At 36.8% G+C, this 21665-nt stretch overlaps 1 protein-coding gene across 1 annotated transcript in view; it reads right to left on the bottom strand.

Moving 5' to 3' along the window:
• Positions 1-21665, bottom strand: part of LOC121319697 (ankyrin repeat and BTB/POZ domain-containing protein BTBD11-A-like) — a 111143-nt gene that overhangs the window by 40876 nt on the left and 48602 nt on the right. The window lies entirely within an intron of this gene.

The following is a 21665-nucleotide window of genomic DNA, read 5'->3' as shown; positions in this document are numbered from 1 at the left end:
GCTCTCCAACTTCTTCTTCTATACCTTTCATATACAGTTATTAGTTTGTCTCAGTAGCAGGTCAAGTTTCTGGTTTTATTTTTTACTTCAGTATTTCAAACTGAACTCAACAGGAAGGAAGAGTGACAAAGCTGTGTGGAGCCATTTGTTTGAAATGGAGTATAAAGTTATTGTGCATGTCTTGATTCTTTTACTGTGATAGATTTATTTATTTTTTTTACTTCTTGGTCAACTGAAAAAGCAATGAAAACAGTAGGCAAAAGAAAACCAACATTCATGGGGTTTCCATGCAGGTTTTTTTCTTAACTCAAGACATTTACACAAGAAAAATGTCTTGTGTAAAATGCTTTTTTGGGTTTCCGTTCGCTCAATTTATTTTACTAGAGTAAACCGGCTTTTCACCCGACGACATGCAAATGAATGGGAAAGGTGGGGGTTGATATGTTAATTAGCTATGCATAAAGTACTCATGCTGTTTTTGAAGATTACATTTTGTGAAAATATGTTTTTTTATGAACAGAAAACTGGTACACGAGTGAATCTAAGCTGATGTAATAAGGCAAAATACCTTGTGCCTGGTTGGTTAATAATGTGTTTTACTGCTCTTGCCCAAATTGTTTTTCAAATGTCATTAGTGGGGTGTCATGTCGTTAGTAGTGAATACTGTTTTAACTAATTTATCTTACGACTCATAAATTAAAAATAAACTCAGAGGTATAAAATGAAACTGACCAACAGGTATTGCAGATCACCATGGCTGAAAACCGACAGCTGACCGCTGCTGAGGAAGCATTCAACACCACGCTTAGACAAATATTTGTAGTGGGCACTTGAAAGGGAGGTGGCTGATACGAAGAAATGGACTGAAGTGCAGCATTAGTTTGTTCCCAAAATTGCCACTGCCTGCTGTATCCTGCACAAACCTGTCAACAGCAAAGTGAGTCAGGAATCAGTGGCCGCCTGTGAGACAGACGGGGAAGGTTACCAGTGTTGCCAAGTCTCACGAGAAAAAAAAGCGATATTGCCTTTCAAAATAAGTGAACCCATGTTAGAGTATAGATGTTTATGCAAGTTCCAACCAGCGACTCTCAAAAACAAGCCTAATTCTGCTTATTATAAGCGGACTTGGCAACTGTGAAGGTTACCTCAGACGCCAGTTTCAATTGGACAGGAGCGATCTGATAAGTCTCGTGCTGTCAGAGATTCTCTCCTTTCTTTTAAGTTGTGTTGGTTTTACTGTTGTATTAAATATTAATTCTGCAAACAAATAAAACACAGTCCATGTGTTCATTTGCAATTTTATTTGGTCAGTTCTGAGAGACCTGGCTCATGACATCCAGTTCACCAACTATATTTACTAATGTGGAGGGCAGACATGCGTTGTCTTTGGACATAGCTGGGATCAAAAAAAAAGGACAGGAATTAATTCAGTTAAACATTTAAGCAGCAAGGGTATTCTCAAACAACTGCATTAATATCATAATAAGGGCAGTTCATGGTAAGTGGTTCTATACAGAATTGTAAACCCACAAGAGATATACAACATGACAGACCAGACACAGCAAAAGACAATAATAAAAAAAGCTGCCCGCACTATCATTAAGGTGAACTACACCACTGCTAACCATAAAATCACCTATCAGCCTACTTTCTGCCGTCTTGGAATCCACACTAACAACTGACCTGCTCCCTTGCAATATTTACAGTTAAGGATAAACATGCCCTTTACGTGAAATGTGGGTTTCCATGACATGTGGATTTCCTGTGTCTTTCGTTACTTACGAGTAAATGAGATTTACCCTATCCCTCTCTTTGGCCATTTTTTTCGGCCACAAACCTGATTTACCTGAGTAATTCTCCCAAACGTGCATGCGCATCACCATTTCACATGTTAATTGACACGCATGGAAACCCCATGACTGAAACCTGTTCAAGTGTTTATTGGATGCAGAACATTTTGTATTTTGATTTCCAACAATAACGTTGACTGGATACCAGCTGTTTTGGGTCATTTAATTTACTGTCATATAAGCAGCAATATACTTGGTTATTTATCAGAAAAAAGCAAAATATGTTTAAGCATGACAATGTGTTGTCATGTTGGCCTGACCCTGTCTAGTGTAATCAGTAATATTTGGGCATACGGCAGTTTCCAGTTTTAAAACTGATACATTTGAAGAGTATAACTACAGGGAGACTATCTGTGCACATCATAGTCATGTGATCTCCTGTACAGCTTTTTAAAGAGAAGTCAACTATGTATAAATGCGACTGATGTTGTAATATAGCCAACTCAAATCAAAGGTAATGTGCGTAAATAAATACCTTTATTTTGTTTATAACTAGAAAAACAGATTTATAAACTGGATTGTTTCAACCTCTGAGGATTCAAGGGGTCTATATGTTCACAAAGAGACCAAGCAGTATGTTTTGCAATGGTAGAATCTACTATCTCTCTCTCTCGATCCCCTAAGATAAATGGTTATGGAAAAAGAATATCTTCCCCAAGCATTAATTATGTTCACCACCTCCTAGCTAATCAGAGCTTCCAGAATTCTTCCATACTAACAGCGACTTTTGATGACGGCAACATCAGGAACACATTTGTTGTCTGCGTTTTGCCTTGCATTTTGTGATGGTCACACGAGAGACAAGCATGTGGTCGACAAGCTGGCAACACACAGGCAACAACATAATGCATTTTTTTTTGTCACAAAATGGAAACATGCTGCAAAGGAAGGCTGCTGCCGCTGCTTTAATAGTAATGTTACACGAGGAAGAACATAAGAACATAAGAAAGGTTACAAACGAAAGGAGGCCATTCAGCCCATCTTGCTCGTCTGTTTGTTAGTAACTCCCACAATTCTCTGGGTAAAAAAGTGCCTCCTATTTTCTGTTTTGAATGTCCCTTTATCTAAACTCTATTTGTGACTTCTGGTCCTTGTTTCTTTTTTCAGGTCAAAACAGTCCCCTTGGTCAACACTGTCAATACCTTTTAGAATTCTGAATGCTTGAATCAGATCATCTTACAAATGCATTGTAAAGTTTTAACATTATTTCCTTTGATTCAAATTCTACACTTTTTACTATATATCAGAGCATTTTGTTGGCGTTTTTTTATAGCTTCGCCACACTGCCTAGATGAAGACATTTCATCGTCAACATAAACTCCTAGATCTTTTTCATAGATTCCTTCTTAATTTCAGTGTCTCCCATATGGCATTTATAATGGATATTTTTATTTCCTGCATACCTTACATGTGATGCTACTAGAAAATATGATTGGCTGGTATTGAAAATGTTGCCCTCATGCCAGCTGAAAAAGAGAACATTGTCCTAAAGTTTGATACATGTCGATGGTGTGTCGCCAGGGTGTTGACTAGGGTGGTCACACAAGGCGACAAACCGGTAACAGCTATCATCCCTGTGTTGCCATTGACACAAGCTGCCCGTTAAAAAGTATCAATAGTGGGCAAAGTGGGAGACTGCATGTAAAAGCATATTTTCTGTTTTTTAGTAAGAGACAAAGCCATTTATAAAAAGCATTAGCTTACCTAACCCAACGTGGGAACCCAACCTTCCTTTTCATTAGTGACTGAATGTCTTGGGTCTTTTGAAACATAATAAAAGGTTACCTTTGATTACATCCTGTCTGCTTTTTTTCATGATCCATTACCATTTCAATCGCTTTGAACTCAAAGCTTCTTTTTAAGTTTAACTGCCATTCCTTCTATTGAAGTGTTGACTGGACTATTGCTCACAAACAATTTAACGCTACCATTACTAAATTGTTCCTTTTAAAATATTTTCCTATTAAAAGACAATTCATATTGAAGAACTCTTCCCCATAGCCCAGCCTTAATTCCTTTTTGGGTATGACCAATGATACCCCCCTCCCAGCTTCTCCTGCTCAAACAATTAAATGAATATGATAGACCCCTCAAGCATTTCCAACAGCCCTATCCCAAACACTGCAGCATTCTAAAAATTAATAATTTAGTTTCTGATACTTTAACGAGATATGTGTATAAAAAATTAATCAGTTTTGGAGAAAAATTCAGAACTGGTATGAAAGCACAAGTGGACCCCTCCTTTTTAACATTCCAGGGCTACTCCTTAGGTTTCACTGTAAGTGACACTTCCAGAGTTTAAATTCCTAAATGGACACTGTAGAACAGCTACAGCTGCACACAATCATTACAATGGATAAAACATTCTCTGTTCCTGAACTTTTACATTTTTCTTCCAAATATATTTGGTCTATGTAGAAGTGTGAGTCTAACAGCACAGGGTAGCTGAGTTTTTACCGCAATGCAGATTTGAAAAAGGACCACACTGAACGCTTTTATACAAGTCCTGTCAATGTGCCTCAGCTCTGCTTAGGAAGGACCCCAAGGAGAAAGGTACCTAAACTGAGCCAGTTCTTTTTTTTAGTAAGGATATAAATATGTAAATCTTCAAAGCTTTTCTATTCCACTCTGTCTATCAATATAGAACGGACAACACAAGCAGCATGTGGGCTTCTATCCACATGCTCATCCATTAGCTTAAATTGTGACAATCAAACCCATTTCACTCATCACCTAAGCCAGATTTCAACGCAGGCCCCCAGAGGTCAAAGGCTAATGCATTAACCCACTGCTCCATCTTATTCTTGTCAATGTCAGTTGCTCATTAGTTAATACCGTAAAAGTGTTATCCATTAGGAACAGACATTATTTTGTTACCTTTGACTTTCTAATGAAAAGCCACTCAATTAGCTTGTTTAACTAGCTTGGCAGATTCTCATGACATCTGTACTCATTTTGAGTGGCTCTGACAGCTGGTCATATGTATATATGCATTGTATTTAAATTTTAAGTGCTTGAAAGTTTTATTATTTGAATCTTATTTACACTCAGATGCATCTGTGGCAAATGCTGTATTTACCAAATGGTGTATAGACAAAAAAGTGCTCTTTTAGAACCAGATTTGTCACAATACCATGATCCTTGTTGAACTTGGATATAACAGGGTTTTTTTGTCTCAACTTTTTATCACTGTTATTTACTTTCATCTTAATTCTGCATTCTGTGTAGGATGTTTGTTGTTAGCCCATTTTGTTTCATTTCCTCACCGTATACTGTATTACAAACAGAGTCTTATAGTAGTGTTTATATGTTGACGCATTCAGTATAAGCTGATGCAGAAAAAAATATGTTCCTGGCTTAAATTACTAGAGCCTGTCATTAGCATTGAAAGTAACCATATATACAGAAAGGTCATCAAAAACTGTTAATTGATACCACCACCTATTGATCTCAATTAATAGTGAAGATGACGTCAAGTCCAGTAATATGCAACAAATGAGAGTCTGTGAATACACCTCTCTGGAAGGTCCATGAATAACATAATCAAAATTCACTGTGGCAACCAGTGTGATCTTTAGTCCCATGGCTGTTGTTGGTGATGACTGATGAGATACAGTACCGAAAGAACAAAATGACACCAAAGATTGGTGCTTCTTTCATTTGTTTGCAAACATGCAATCTTCAGGTGTGAAAAAGTTATTGCCCTCCTAGTTAACTCAACCCAATTAAAGGGATAATTAGGGTATGTTGTTTGAATACTTTGGTTAAAAACCAGGCCTGATTTGGACCAACTCTGCCCAATATAAATCTGACTAACTTTGGCCCTTACCATGAGAGTGAAGTTGTCAGCACACAGGTTCTAGAGGCACATTATGCCACGATCAAAAGAAATTCCTGAAGACCTCAGGAAAAAAGTTGTTGATGCCTATCAGTCTGAAAGGGTTACAAAGCCATTTGTAAGGCTCTGGGTCTCCACCAAACCACAGTCAGAGCCATATTGTCCAAATGGAGAAAGTTTGGGACAGTAGTGAATCTTCCCAGGAGTGGCTGTCCTACCAAAATCTCTCCAAGAGCAAGGCGTAAAATCGTCCAGGAAGTCAAAAAGAACCCTAGAACAACATCCAGGGATCTGCAGGCCTCTCTCTCCTTGGCTAAGGTCACTGTTCATGATTCCACCATCAGAAAGACACTGGGAAAAAATGGGATTCATGGCAGAGTAGCAAGGCAGAAACCACTGCTCACAAAGAAGAACATCAATGCTCGTCTAAAGTTTGCCAAAAAGCACCTGGATGATCCTCAAGAGTTCTGGAACAATGTTCTATGGACGGATGAGTCAAAAGTGGAACTTTTTGGCCAACATGGGCCCAGTTATGTCTGCATTCCACAGTAAGAACCTCATACCAACGATCAAGCATGGTGGTGGTAGTGTCATGATTTGGGGATGCTTTGGCAAAAGGGTCCCTTTTACCTAATATTAGATTTTGGTTGAAGATCTGATAACATTCAGTGTCAAAAATTTGCAAAAATGCAGAAAATCAGACAGGGGGCAAATACTTTTTCACAGTACTGTAGATCTATTGTACTTCAACCAGTAATAAACACTGTAAACATCACTAAACAAATATGTTACTAATATCTTATTAGTACTTTAATGGCAGACTGCCTGATTGATTGAATCAATTTTACTGTAGCTGTGTTTCAACCAGAAAGAAGTCTGTGTTATAGAAATATACCTAATTATATGCCAACAGGCTGCTCTGCAGTTCTGTCAGTTCGTATATGACTTTCAGTGCTAATGCATATTTCATAAAACATTAAAGCATGCATTAGTAAGTCAGTATGTGAAATATAAGAAAACACCCTATTCTCAATAAAGAGACAAATGTATTTTCAATATTTATTTAAAATAGTCTGGAACAGTTTTAGGAATGGCAAACTTATTTTATTCATTTTAAAAACACCCTTTGAAAAAACATTGTCTAAAAAACATGGGAGGTACAGTAATTTGGGCCCAATATTTAATGTTTTAATGAAACTGCAGAAGAGAATTAGTGAAGAAAAATAAAGAAGCAGATGTAAATCTCAATGAGCAAACACAGCTGAAGTCAATTAAAAAATTAAAGAAAAAACCCTTACTGTCTTTGATGCAAGAAATTTGTAAATGTATCCGCTGTGCTAACTGTGTTCAGGAGGTAGAAAAAACTTGTAAATGTATTATAAAAGCTATAAACATGGAAAAGAGCTATCGTCAGCTAGCGCATGGCACTTATACATGTCAGCACTGATAATGAGCCCATAACAAAAACTGTTATTTAGAAAAAATATCTTAGTCTACATTTATCCACAGGTCTGCTTAAATACACTTTTCCCTGTACTGTACCTACCCCTGCTTTGCTTTTGTCAAATCTGGCCACACACAAACCAGGCAACACTCCTCAATCATGTGAAACGTAATAATTGGGAAGCTAGCTGAATATTTGACATTTCGACTCACGCTACTTCAGTCTGTTTCATACCAAGCTTTTTTTTTTTTTTTTTTTTAATACTGTTATTTATTTAGTTTATTCACCTTGCTGATTCATAGTTAATTTGATAAAATCTGCTCCATTTATATGAAACACCTCTATTATGAAATCCTTTGAGCTTAAGAGTAGAAAAGCTTTATGCATTTATTTGAATTAATTTATTTTAATTGCTTTCCTAAGTCAAGCTAAAAAAGGAAAAAGACTCCTGAATAAAAGTCCTGCATATGGGACATAATGCAGCAGACCTCAATGACGCCACTGTGAGAGACACATACAATGGAACAGATTTTTTTTTTTTTACACAAGTGCTGCCTAGAAACTGGTAATTGAACCACACACAGTTTCTGGAAGGTGTGTTTCTGTCTGCACTATGAAGTGACAGCAGACGTGAAGCTTGATTACTTTTCAGCCAGTTGATAATTTTAAGTAACATTAATGGACAGTTTGTTTTTAGTTTTAGAAGAAAAAAAAATACAGTGCAAGCACGGGAGCTTTATAAGTACAATATGTCCCAGTTTCAACTTAAATGGATTTAAATACGGTAATGTAAACAACAATGAAACCCAACATTTGTGAGTGAAATTGCATTATGGGGGAAATGGGAGCCATGACCTTACCATGTTATAACCAATTACGCATTATAACAGGTAGCGCTATAATGGGGTAGCACTGTGTGTATGTATTTGTGTGAGTGATTATCAACAGTCAGTTTAATGTAATAGATAAACATTAACTTTATTGTAAAATTATACATCAATTATCACGGATTTAGTACATTATGCTGTTTTTTGTTTTTTTTAATAATTGATTTATTTATTTAATATATCGTTGACAAGGCTGTTCACGGCTTCATTGTATAATGATAAAACGTCGTTCGCCTCCGCTAACAAGGTGGCAGCAGTAGTTTCAGTGGTTATTTTGCATTACGGTTCACAGCCACAGCCAGCCTCCCGCAGTAACATTTCAAAGTTGCGCTGGGATATGAAGAATCTGCATAGATTTCTGTGGGTGTTGAGTGACGTCTACAGCGCATCGCCGAGATTCTGTGCAGAACTGCGGAAATCTGCGCTATAAGAACACGACCGATGTCTCAAACAAAACTAGCAGACCCGCGACTGCAGCAGGATAGCCCACTTATTATCGACGCAGTTTTGTTTAAACTAGGTAAGTGAAAAAAAAACAACTTTTTTTTTGTTTATTAATTTTTTTTTTTTTTTACAAACTCCACATGTGTAATAATCATTGGAAGCTTACTTGTGCAATGTCGTAAATGTAGATCCAATAACATGTTTTACTATTCAAATACTTTTTTTTTTTTGCTTTATATATTTTATTTATCCTATTGAAAAAAGCAAACAACTCATCTCTGCTCTTAATAACGATCATTTCCCAATTCTATTTGCCATCAGCTAAACAAAGTATTTATTTATCTATTTGTTTATTTAATTTTATACGTTTTTTTTTTTTTTTTTTTTTTTTTTTTTTTTTTTTTTTTTTTTTTTTTTTATCAAACTACAGCACCACGTAATATTGACCAAATAATAGATCTTAATACTGTTGTAGTATAACATTGAGTGTACAACTTCAGTTTTTTTTTTTTTAATTATTCTGATTGTCTTTATAAAAAAGAAACGCACCAAGTTATTTGGCTTAGTAAAATACTAAATATCAAATTTTTAAATCATTCCATGAAAGGAAGTGTGTTTTGTTGGTTTTATTTTTGCGAATTACGGTAGTTTAAGTGATTTACATTAGTCTTTCTTCATGCGTGCCTTTATTTAATAACTTGCATGATGTACTGTATACCGTGATATTAAGGTTACCACAGTATTTTTTCATACCGTCCCATCCCAATTGTGCACAGCCTTCTTCAACTCATACTAAATATACTCAATCAGATTTAGATCGGGACTTTGACTCAACTTTTCCAGAACCATGATTTTATTCTTCTTGACCATTCTGAAGTAGATTTTGACTTTTGGCTTTGGTTCGTTGTGTTGGAATGCCCAGTTTCTCTTTAAACCAAGTTTTATAGCGGAGGATTTCAGATGATTGGCCAATATCTTTTGGTATGTTATGAAATCCATTTTACCATGTATTGGAACTAAATTTCCTGTGCCATTAGAGGAAAAACAACTCCATAGAAGGATACCTAGCCTGATGATGATTATATCCTATTAAACTAGATCCACGTTAATACGGACAAAATGCTACAAAGGCCTGCACAAATTCCTTTTCCATCTTCATATAATCTTTCGATCACTGAATTATCTATCTCAATACCTGCACATATATCTGATTCCAACGCAATTCTGCAGATTTTACATACTTTGTAAGTATCTAACCGGTATAAATCATTATTATTCTTCCATCAAGTAAATAAATGTGTCTGCTAATCCCTCTATAAATGCCTTTTTTTTTTTTTTTTTTTTTTTTAAACCACAACATTATTGTTAAATTGGATGTAAAGGCAAGCTATGCCACTTTCACATAACCTTAAGCACCATCCATTTAGTATTAATGAGCATCTGTTCTTTTTGCACTCATTTGAAATGCCAGTGCTGAAGATGTGGGTGACAGTTCATCAGTTCATTTTGACCTCCTAAAAAACAGAAGTGCTTTCATTCCCGGCTGCTGTCATCTCCATGCAGCTAATGAGAGAAAAGCTAAAATATGAAAAGGTGGAGATCTTCATCGAATGGATCGAATATATATATAAACATACACACATGCACACAGTACACCCGCACTATAACAAAGTTATATCGAGGGGTTTGTTATAGCGAAAGGACAAGCAATACGAATGATAAACTGTTGGAGTAAGTTAATGAGATGAGATTGTGAATACAAGTAGAATTACATGTACCTGTTCATCTCATGTAAGCAGTATTCTGCCTTTGCTTTAACTTATTTGTTAAAGACTTAAAACGCAAGTCAAATCAATCTGACATTTATATATATATATATATAATATATATATATATATATATATATATATATATATATATATATATATATATATATATATATATATATACCCCTTTATCCAAAACCACACTGCAAGTTCTTGAATTATACAATCGGTTAACAAAATAAACCAAGCAGAGGTGTAACTCGAGTACTGTAATTGCACTACTTATGATTTTGACTTTAAGTAACTCTAAATATGTTCCCACCTATTTGTGACATCTGCTGTGTTTTTCAGTCACTCCCTGAATGTATGTATACAGTCCAAGCAGCTATTTATAATATATAAAGGGCCTTAGAAACCTTAGCAGTATACAACTTTGCAAAATATGTGTATCAGAATTGGACAAACTGTTGTAATCTTTTGTAGGATTTTTAGTACCAGTCCCTCTGGTTTTATTGGCTCATAGACTATCCTCTGTCTGTCCTCTCCAAATATTTTTGTTTTAGAATATTCTCATCATTTAAGTAAAGTTCTGAATATACAGTACTTCAAAGGATTATGTAAACTCATTTAAGGGTACAGTATTCATTGTTCTTATTTGCTAATGGATGCTCTGGATACCACATTTTGGATTAGTCCGTATTTTCCCAGGGTGTACTGTTCCACAAGGACAAATCATTTGACCTTATAGCGATTCTTACCCTACATTTAAGTCTATTTTTGAAGGCAATCTTTCCATCCCACTGCCAAGGCACAGATTCGCCGTCTTGCACTGTTTCTGTTGGATGCTCTCCATCGTTCAGGAACAGCTCAATCTTTCACAGAACCTGCTTCAGACACTGAACTTCATTCACTTAACATTTTTTATCTATTTTTTTATTTTTACTTAATTGTTTACCTATTGTGGAGGTGTTTAGGTCACTATAAGGGGAAATGTATAATATAATATTTAAAAATCAGAAAGGTGTTTGTCTAATGACTCCAGTGTGTGCTTGATAACGCTGATAGATGTATTCATAGCGAGTGAGTAGATGTTTTTAATGATTTGAGGGTTACTTTCGTTATAAGAATCTGCAATTGTGCATGTTATTTTCCGCTGCTATGTTGACAAATCAATCTAACAAGTTCTAATAGCACGAACATGTATTCATATATCTTTTGAAACTAGTTTAGAATACACATACTGTACATACCAGTGTTCTTTCTATTGAACATGCAGAATTACCTAAAGCTAATGGCTCAAAAATTAAAGGGAGTTTACACTATTAGAAATTAAGAATAATATATCAACACACAATTCTTGATGAAAAAATATGCAATAGGTGAATCAACCACCTTCCCAATCCACTTCTGAGTTCCCAGACTAATAATGGATTGTAATGGCAAGTGTTTCCTTTTAAAAACCTTACAAAATATGCAGACAGTTTTACAGTGTTCAGGTTTGAGATATTGGGATATGTTTAATTCATGCTAGTCATTTGTTCACCACACCTTATAAAAGTTTCCCCATACTAAAAGCACAGCAGCATGTAAATAAAACATAGTGAATGCAAGATAAAGCATATTGACCGGTAAGCATATTAAAAGTCCAATGAGGTAACAATATTAAATAACATGGCAAACCATGCAACAGGCAACAGTGTACATGTAATATAATGTAATTAGGGCTTGATGTTTTCGGGTTTTGATTACATGACGTCCCTTTAAATTTATTTTGAGCCGATTCTGTTTCCTAATTAAACTCAGAAAAAGCTGAGTCACTTGTTTTTACCTTCATATCTTGACTGAGCCTGATTCTGTTTTGCTTAATTTTTATTTCAAGCATTCTAACAAATTAAGTTAATTGCTCATCGTTGATTCTAATTGCATTTCTTTCTTGCAGTCACCTAGTTTATTGTTGTGCTTTTGTTATTTTCACTCGTTTAACAGAGCTGACCTGACAGATTTTCTTTTATACAAAATCCACAGTACTAAGTGTACATTAGCAAGTCCGTCAATTAAAAAATCTCCTTGATTTGTAGCAACATAATCTTAAACCCAGTCCTTAATGAGGATCCCCTCCTTAGCCACTATAAACAACAAGTGACATTAGCTTTTCCAAATTGTTACTTTGAAGTGGCACATAATCATTTGAACTGCTGTTAATATTACAATATTCTCTGTCAACACAAATTAGGGCTTACCAATCTATGAGTTATTCCTTAAAACCACTGTTGTCAGAGCCAATATTGTACTTTATAACAGTGGTACTTTTTCATTGTACAATGAGTTATATTTAGCTCAATAAGGCCTGTTTAAAATACCCCATAAATAAAACTACAAAAACAAATAAAGAATCACCACAGAGGCCTATTACTTCATATGAGGCCCCAACTGTTATGTTAACTTATGAAGTATAATACTGGTAAATATTTAGTTTGACGAAGTATTCTTTTAAACATGAACCAATCGAGGTTTCCATTCTTGAAAATAGCAAATATAAACACTAATCACTCAGTTCAACACCCTATTGCAATTTGGTAACATCTCAATCTCAATATTAATCAATCTGCACAAAAATTATGTTATCAAGTGGTTCAAAAAAAATCATTTTCTCTCAGTTTAACTGAGGGTAATGTGAATACTTTTAGTGAAACCTGATGGCTTTCTAACCAGTGCTATTTTGCAGATTTACTTTATTGGTTGGAAACTGGGTAATCAATCAAGGCGTTTCAGCTAATGTAAGAAAAGTACTGTAGTTTTCAAGGACTTTTTATCATTGAAACTCTTTTAAACTGAGAACAGATGTTGATTATTATTTTAAATAATACATCTTTTTTTTTTTTTTTTTTTTTTTCTAGTGCTGGAGATTTTTGCTCACACAGTTGCCCTCGCTCTGATTATAGCAGTTTAGACTATTCAAAATGGACATATATCAACTACCTCAAAAAATAAACAGAAAGTATTTGAGCAACCATAAGAAGCTCAATCAGCCTTCTCTATTTATTTAGCACAAGAGAGGCCTGGATTCAAACCAGCCAGACACCAGGTTCCATGAAGAAAAACGTAATACAATGTTTTCCAACTATAAAAGAAAATGCTACAGCACCAATGACTCTGTCTAATTGTATTATTGTTCTTTTTATTTCATGGGGTGTTTTTTTACCTAAGCATAATTCACGGACCTCAGATGACATCTGACAACAGGTTATGGTAATCTTTAAAAGGCCGTCAAAAAACGTTTTGGTTTGCTTGTTTCTGAACGCACACCACCTCAAGAAAGGAATACCCATAACACAAAAAGCTGGCTCAAAAAATATGCAACTATAGTCCAAGCTTTTAAGTACACTTCAGCTAAATTTATCAGTGAATCATGTGATGATGGTCACAAGTGGTTGTTAAAGCTCTAATACTGGGTCCTGTATTTTACTGGAAAATGATTTAATCTGTTCTGGTTACCCATTACACAATGTTTACTTCATACAAATAAAAAAAAACAAAAAAAACATTTGTATGCAAAAGTAAAGAAGTATGTGATGTTTCTTTCAAAATCCCTCACGGCTCATTCCACTAATTACTCTCTTGGCCTCTATACGTAATTCCAATAAAGTATGTCATTGTCATTTTTTAGAAACAAAATGGTTGCTTTAGCAGTAATGCATGGGCAGAGTGTTCGTAGCATGATGTATCGAATCAGAACTCAGGGAGCTTTGTAATTTTTATAATTCCATTAAAAGCACATGCGTCCTTCCGGGATGTCCTAAAGATTAGTAAGCTAAAAGCTGGATGCGTAGAAGGATTGACTGTTGATGAACAGAGCATTAAAACAGTTACTTGTGCATTCATTAAATTACATTTTTAGACTTGGAGACAATAATCAGTGTTCACAAAGCATTTACAGTGCCATTGTTCTAAATTCAAACAAAGGAAAACAAGAAAATAATGTTAAAAAGGTGGTTAATATAGCAGTCCCTACATGCTCCTTCGTTGATTCTCACTAGGTCAGTAACATTAGCAGTTTGTGGTTAGTTTTGTGAATGTGGGCCTAAATATCTCTCCCTGCTAAGCAATTATTGTTATTTGTTTATTTAGCAGACACCTTTATCCAAGGCAAATTACAGAGACTAGGGTGTGTGAACTATGCATCAGCTGCAGAGTCACTTACAACAACGTCTTATCCAAAAGATGAAGCGCAAGGAAGTTAAGTGACTTGCTCAGGGTCACACAGTGAGTGAGCTGAGATTTGAACCCGGGGCCTCCTGATTACAAGTCCTTTTCTTTAACCCCCAGATCACACAGCCACAGGACATAAGTTTTGCTACAGTAATAAACCAATACAATCATTTTTCATCTTTGTGTTTGGAGAACCAGCATGAGGCAAGGATGATTAATACTGACAACTGAGCAACTGGTTTGTAAGAACTAAAAAGGATCATATAGCAGACTGTTACAAATCACTGCCTGATGTGAACTAATCATTCTCTTCAAAAAAAAAAAAAAGGCTAAATGTTTAGAATTTTTTTTACAGAAATCTAAAATGTGTTCTGAAACTTAGTTCAGTTTTATCCAGGCACGCAAAACCCAACACCTCTGAGCTTCCAGTCCCACGTCCTTACCATTAGGCCAGGCTCACCCTTAAACAGGTTAGGCTATCATCCTACACAGAACAGAACTTCAGGTGTGCAGAGTAGGACTCTAAAAGAGCTCATTTCAGTGTGGCTTTAGAAGTTTATGTTTGAGTCAAAGGCTAGTAAGACTATAAAGTGTAGTAGGGCCCAAAGTTCCACTAACCCTCTTGTCTACTGTTCCAGGCAGCTGACATTTGAAGGGGAACTATGCCTCGGAAGCTACAGGAAATTAAAGGTTTTAGGTGGTTGGCATCAGCTATTGGTTTAAAACTGAGGAGCGTGTTTGCTGAGCTTGCTGCACACTGGATACAGTGACCCTAAAAACCCCATGAATCATACCTGATAACAATCAACAAAGGACGCCTCTGCAGGCTCGCTGCTGTAGAGATGCTGTTTCTAAGGGGATTTCTCTGTTTTGTTTTGATGCAGCAGAAACTGAGGGGGACAGGGGACGGACGGACTCAAATTTCAAAATAGCACATCCCTTTTCTGATAGTGGGCTGGGCTTGAATCTTACAATGACATGGACTGAAATACCCCAGGGGTGAATCAGTCAGTCATGTATGTGGGCTGCAACTAAACTCTGAACCAGTGCCAGCTCTATCCCAAGGCATCGCTGGCCCTGTGTGACCTAGTCACTCAATTATAAAGGATTATAAAGTGCCCCTTTTGTATTCAAAAGTGAACTACTGATAAGGGACTAGTTATAGGTGTTTCCGACTACATGTTGGAAAACCAACATCCACGTGAAATGACACACGCAATATTGAGGATAATTGTTCCTAACAGTGTTCTGCTGTAGAAACTTCCAGCAAATAGGAAAAAAGGAGGTTATATAAAGGATGGATTTGTTGAATTGAAATATCTGATTCAGTTTAGTTTGTGTAGTTCTCCCCCAGGATTTTAAATAGAATTTAAAAGTCAAGTGTTGTGATTCTCTACAGAGTGACCTACTTTGTGGAAATAAAGAGCTGTCTCTTTATTCAGAGTAAAAACCACAATCTCACTTATTGTCAGCTTTAATAATGAAAATCTAAAAAGAGTGACAACATTTCCATCACGTTAGGGGCTCATCAGGGGACCTATCATTTTAAATAACTTAATATGCTGTAATGTGAATGCAGTCTAAGATGATGTGAAGGGATACTATCAATCTTTGCCTGTACAACCCTCATGAATCTAAAGATTTTTTCACATTAAAAAAAGAAAAAACAACCTAATGTTTGCAGTTTTCTCAAATGATCAAAGACATTCTCTCTGGCTTATTTGGCAACTATTTCTATATATATATATATATATATATATATATATATATATATATATATATACACATACATACATACATACATACACACACACACAGTGTGTGTGGATGGATAGATAGATGGACAGATTGATTGATTAACCAATCTGCACTTACTTTGGGTTCGTGCCCTTATAAAAACATGACCCGACACAGAAATTGAAGGTTTTAGCACTGGTGCGCACTTTTAATAATACAAAAATAAACTAAACAAAAATAAACACCTAGCTCCTTCGGAACACTAACTAAACACTTTTTTGTCCTAAACTGACACACTAGACGGCTAAGCCGTTTACCAGTCTGTGACAGACCAGGAGGCAAATTGAAAGGTTTTTAGCTGTATTTTATTTATTTATTTATAACAAAACACACAATAACACTCTCCTGAAACAGTGCACCTTCCTCCCTCATATATTAGTGATGTGACAATTAATCAATAAATACCCCCACATTCCACACATGAACAATTAACACACACACACACACCTGCCCACAAAATGGTCTTAAATGGCAATCTCCTCCCCCTAAATATCCATCCCCTGGCCGGCAACTGCTAGCTTCCCCGGTGGTGGTGGGGTTGGTGGTGTTGCCGGATCCTCCGGCAGTGGTGGTGGAAAGGCTGCCAGTTCCTACCCTTCTCCCCCCCAAAAAATTTCAGGGGTTTGAGTCCATAACTCCTGCCACTTAATGGCTCCTCCCCCTCTGGCTCATGGGGTGGTAGCAATGGTTTCTCCCCCTCTGGCTCACGAGACAGCAGAGATGGCTCCTCCCCCTCTGGCTCATGGAACTGCAGTGATAGCTCCTCCCATTCTGGCATGCCAAACAGCAGCATCAACTCCTCCCAACTGGCCACATGGAACGGCAGCTCCACCCCCGCTTGTTCCAGCTCGGCCACGGAGGTTCTTCCGCTCCACGTCTTGGCTGCGTGGCTACCTTGTTCGGGGCAACCCGTCCCACCTCCCCACAAGGGAAGGGGCAGCTGGGGGTTGTGTGCCTGAAGTCGGCACAAGCAAGGCTCCACGGCACTACTTCCAGCTGGTGTTGCTTTGCCGAGGAGGGGCTTGCATAGGGGCACTCCTTTCAGCAGTGCCCATACCCCTCACAGCAGCTGCCTTCCAGTGGGTGGAACTTCTGTACATGCCCACCAGCGGTGCTCTTCCTCTTGCTGTGGGTGCCACCATTGTGGATGCTGTGGTGACTGCTGTGGCTGCACCCTCCCCATTTTTATATATATATATATATTTTTAAACCTACTCACCTCCAGATCTGTCAGGCTAGCCCTGTCCCACTGCTGACACCAAATGTGACAGACCCAGAGGCAAAATGGTAAGTTTTTAGCTGTATTTTATTTATTTATAACAAAACAAACAGTAACACAGCTCACAACACACTCCAACACACTCTCCTCATACAGGGAACCTTCCTCTCTCACATATTAGTGACGTGACAATTATTCAATAAGCACCCCCATATCCCACACTTGAACAATTAACAAACACACACACACACACTGTCACAAACACGTTTACACACAGTTTTAACCAAAACACTAAGGTTCTCACACTACATTTTTCTTTACCAACTCCCTGGTGAGCTCTCTCTCTCAATGGAGCTTCAAACTCTCTTTTTATATGATGTGGCTGTTCCCAATTGACACCAATTATCTGATCTGGGAACAGGGAAACATTCTCACATGTTTTTGGCAGAGAGGATTTAACCCCCCCCTCCATATACAGTGCCTTGCAAAAGTATTCAGACCCCTGACCAATTCTCTCACATTACTGAATTACAAATGGTACATTGAAATTTCATTCTGTTCGATATTTTATTTTAAAACACTTAAACTCAAAATCAGTTATTGTAAGGTGACATTGGTTTTATGTTGGGAAATATTTTTAAGAAAAATAAAAAACTGAAATATCTTGCTTGCATAAGTATTCAACCGCCACACATTAATATTTGGTAGAGCCACCTTTCGCTGCAATAACAGCTTTAAGTCTTGTGGGGTAAGTATGTACCAGCTTTGCACACAGTGACGGAGTGATTTTGGCCCATTTTTCTAGGCAGATTTGCTTGGTTGGACAACGCTTGTGGATTGCAATTTTCAAGCCAGTGTTATGCAGAGCTCTTGATATGGTTGACTGGTACACCATTACTCCACTCCCAGCCAATGAACTCTGTAGCTCCTTCAAAGTCATTGTTGGCCTCTCTGTGGCTTCTCTCACAAGTCTCCTTCTTGTTTGAGCACTGAGTTTTGAGCGACAGCCTTTTCTTGGCAGTGCCTGTGTGTGTGATGCAGCTTCCACTTCCTGATTATTGATCCAACTGTGCTCACTGGGATATCCAAACACTTTTATTATTATATTATTTTATACCGTTTCCCTAATCTATGTATTTGTATTACTTTATCTCTAACTTCTGTAGAATGCTCTTTGGTCTCCATTTTCCTTCAGATTCACAGCCTTACCAATGATCCTTCAACAGTGGGGTTTTTATACAGATACATATATTACTAACAGAGAGTGAATCACCTCTGTCAAAAAGGCACCACTTAAATACTTTCTGACAACGCAGTTTAGAACAATGGAACTCAACAAAATATTAATCCACAGGTTATATCATGGATTAGATATGGGGTGGGGGTCAGAATAAAATGCAGCAATGTTTTATTGTATTCTTATTGCAGTAATGCATACAGATCTCAGTATGATCTCAGCACAGACATGCACCACATCCTGCACCAGAAAAGCAGTTTTCTTGCACAGAGAATCGTGGTTACAGGAGTGTGGGACTTTTGATTTTGGAAGCTGAAACCCATTCCGCCTTACCCTATACCATTGTTGGTATACGGTTGGAGTATTATTGATTTGTATTGTTGTAAATATTATTTAAAAAGGAATGAAATGAAGAACCTGTGTTTTGCCCTACAAAACCTTGTCTGAACAGTGTCCTTTTTATCCATGCACTACTCACCTCCTGACAGTTACCTACATGTTTGGCCAGTATGGTGTGGGTTTTTTGTTTTGTGTTTATAGTTTTGAGTAAAAGGAGTATTATTTCAGGAAACGTGTGTAAATGGTTGTGAAAAACCTTAAAAGTATTAACAGTCATGTGCAATAGAATAGCATGTCTACGGTTTTGATCTTATGGCCTTCAAATAGATGGCCGGAGAAAAGCAAAAGGAAGCTGTTTGAGGAAGCATGTGAAATTTGCTATAATTTTCCTATCAGTTTATAATCAACAAGTGTCCATGTGATAAACACAATTGGATTTATTGTGTCTTTTCATGGGCAATTTTTGGAAAATAAAAGGATTAAATAAGGAATGATGGTTTAATTCACCTCTCAAGAGAAGATGGGGCTATAAAGTATATTGTCAATGTTGAAGAAAAAATATTCTATAATGATTCCAAATAATCAGTACACTACTATACATCTGTGTGTGTGTGTGTGTGTGTGTGTGTGTGTGTGTGTGTGTGTGTGTGTATGAAATGGAGCTTGTGGTCACTCAGTTAAAGCAGGATTAGTTCTAAGGAAAGAGCTGGTGCAGGGTTGTAGTGCTAAATGAAGGGTGGAGCAGTGGTGAGATAACCAACCCGAGTACATTAATAGCAGGACTGTTGTTATAGTATATTGGGGGTGGTGGGTTCAGTCCTGGGTCTGGGTACATTCAGAACAGCACTAAGGCAGGCAGAGTGGCAAGAAGGATAGGTAGATAGAGTCAAACTTGTATTTAGGACCCTGGTACTAAGCTGTCACTTGCACTCTCTAGCCAATAAGAACAGGCACCTTGAATATTAGCTACATGTTGATAGGTACTGTAGATAGTTAGAAACCACAAAGTGTAGCCCACTGTACTCACCACCACACCAAGGATGTGGTTTAGCTATGCTGACCACATAGTGGCCCAGTTACAGTAGTGAAGCTAGTAGGGAAGCTTTACCTTTGTGACCACAGCAGATGTAAGAGGGGTTAACAAACACATGATTGCAATATTCCAAGACACAAATACCTATGAACATTTAACAATTGTAAACATATATTATAACACTATATAACACTATATAAGCTTTTTAAAATCCAGTTTGTCTGACTTAAGAGACAATGGAAATGATGGCTGTTCACTGTATGGTGCAAACAAAATGTCTGTTTTTAATCCATTTCCGGTTTCGTTTCTTGTTTCCGCTTTTGTGTGTGGGTTTTGTTTTATTTTTTATTGCATGCTATTTTAAAAAATGTGTACTGTATGTGTTTTTTTCTGGTTTGTACATAGTTTGTACTTCATGTCCACTGCAGCTATACTGTAGATTGGAATTTGCATGACTCAAGGCTGACACTGTGTCCCTCGTTAAGGTAAATGATTTGATTAAATTAATTAGCCGAACCAGCTAAACAGAAGGTGTGCACCAACAGCTGTACAACTCCATTAAGATTCTGCATGCCAATCATTACTTTTGTAACTGAATGTTAGGGGATTACAGTACAGTGAAAGAAAATAAGTTAAGGCATTTTTAATTCATTGTTTTTACAAGTTGTTCTCTTTTAAGATAAGCAGCTCCATAAACAATTATTTTCAGTGCTACTTCTAAAAAAAGGTTTTTGTGTGCAAGGCCATGCTCTGCAGGGAATTGTTTGGATATCTTACTGTTATCAACCAGTAAGCAGCCGTTATTTGATTAATATCGGTATAAAATACTCTTGTCTGTTATAATAACGATGCCCTTAACTCACCTAAACCTAGCCTAATCTAGATATAAAGCTTCTGCTATCTATTTTTTATCTGCTAACTTTGTATTTTATTTGTTATTCTTATTTATTTTTGTCCTATCTAGATATCTGCTATTTATTATCATTATTAATATAATTGCATTTTGTTAATTGTGTGATTATACTGTTCTGTCTTGTTTCTTGACCTTGATACATACTGTCTGTAAAGCGCTTTGAGATGCCATGGGATGAAAGGCGATATATAAATAAAGTACATAAATCAAACAAAAAAGCTGCTTTTAAACTATGTGCAGTTCGTATGTATGAAATACAGTATGTGACAAATGGAGCCTTTGTAATTGTAAGGGTAACATTAGTTCAAGATTGCCATTCTTACAATTTGTGGTGATCTAAATATTTAATCAAGTTTACTAAACCCTCCCTGCTCACACACTTTCATTCTGTTTTTTTGTCTAGAGTAAGGGGGTGGTGATTCTATTAGACCCTCATACTCTTTGGTGTACTTAATGTCCATCATACTTGGTACCTTTGTAGGCACTGCCACAGATGGTTTGGAGATATGAAAAACTGGTTACTGATTGAATAAAATGCTGAAGACAGTGGCGCTGGAACAATGTGTATAGTTGGGGTGCTGGTAGCCATTAAACAAAACGGTAACCCCTGCACATGATGGAAGCCATGCATTTAGTTGCCATTGTGTTAAACATGTTAAGAAAGCAAAGCCAGCTATTTATTTTTATCT

Source organism: Polyodon spathula, chromosome 8 (assembly GCF_017654505.1).
Source record: "Polyodon spathula isolate WHYD16114869_AA chromosome 8, ASM1765450v1, whole genome shotgun sequence".
NCBI classification, from domain to species: Eukaryota; Metazoa; Chordata; class Actinopteri; order Acipenseriformes; family Polyodontidae; genus Polyodon; species Polyodon spathula.
This window is presented reverse-complemented; position numbering and strand designations above follow the sequence as displayed.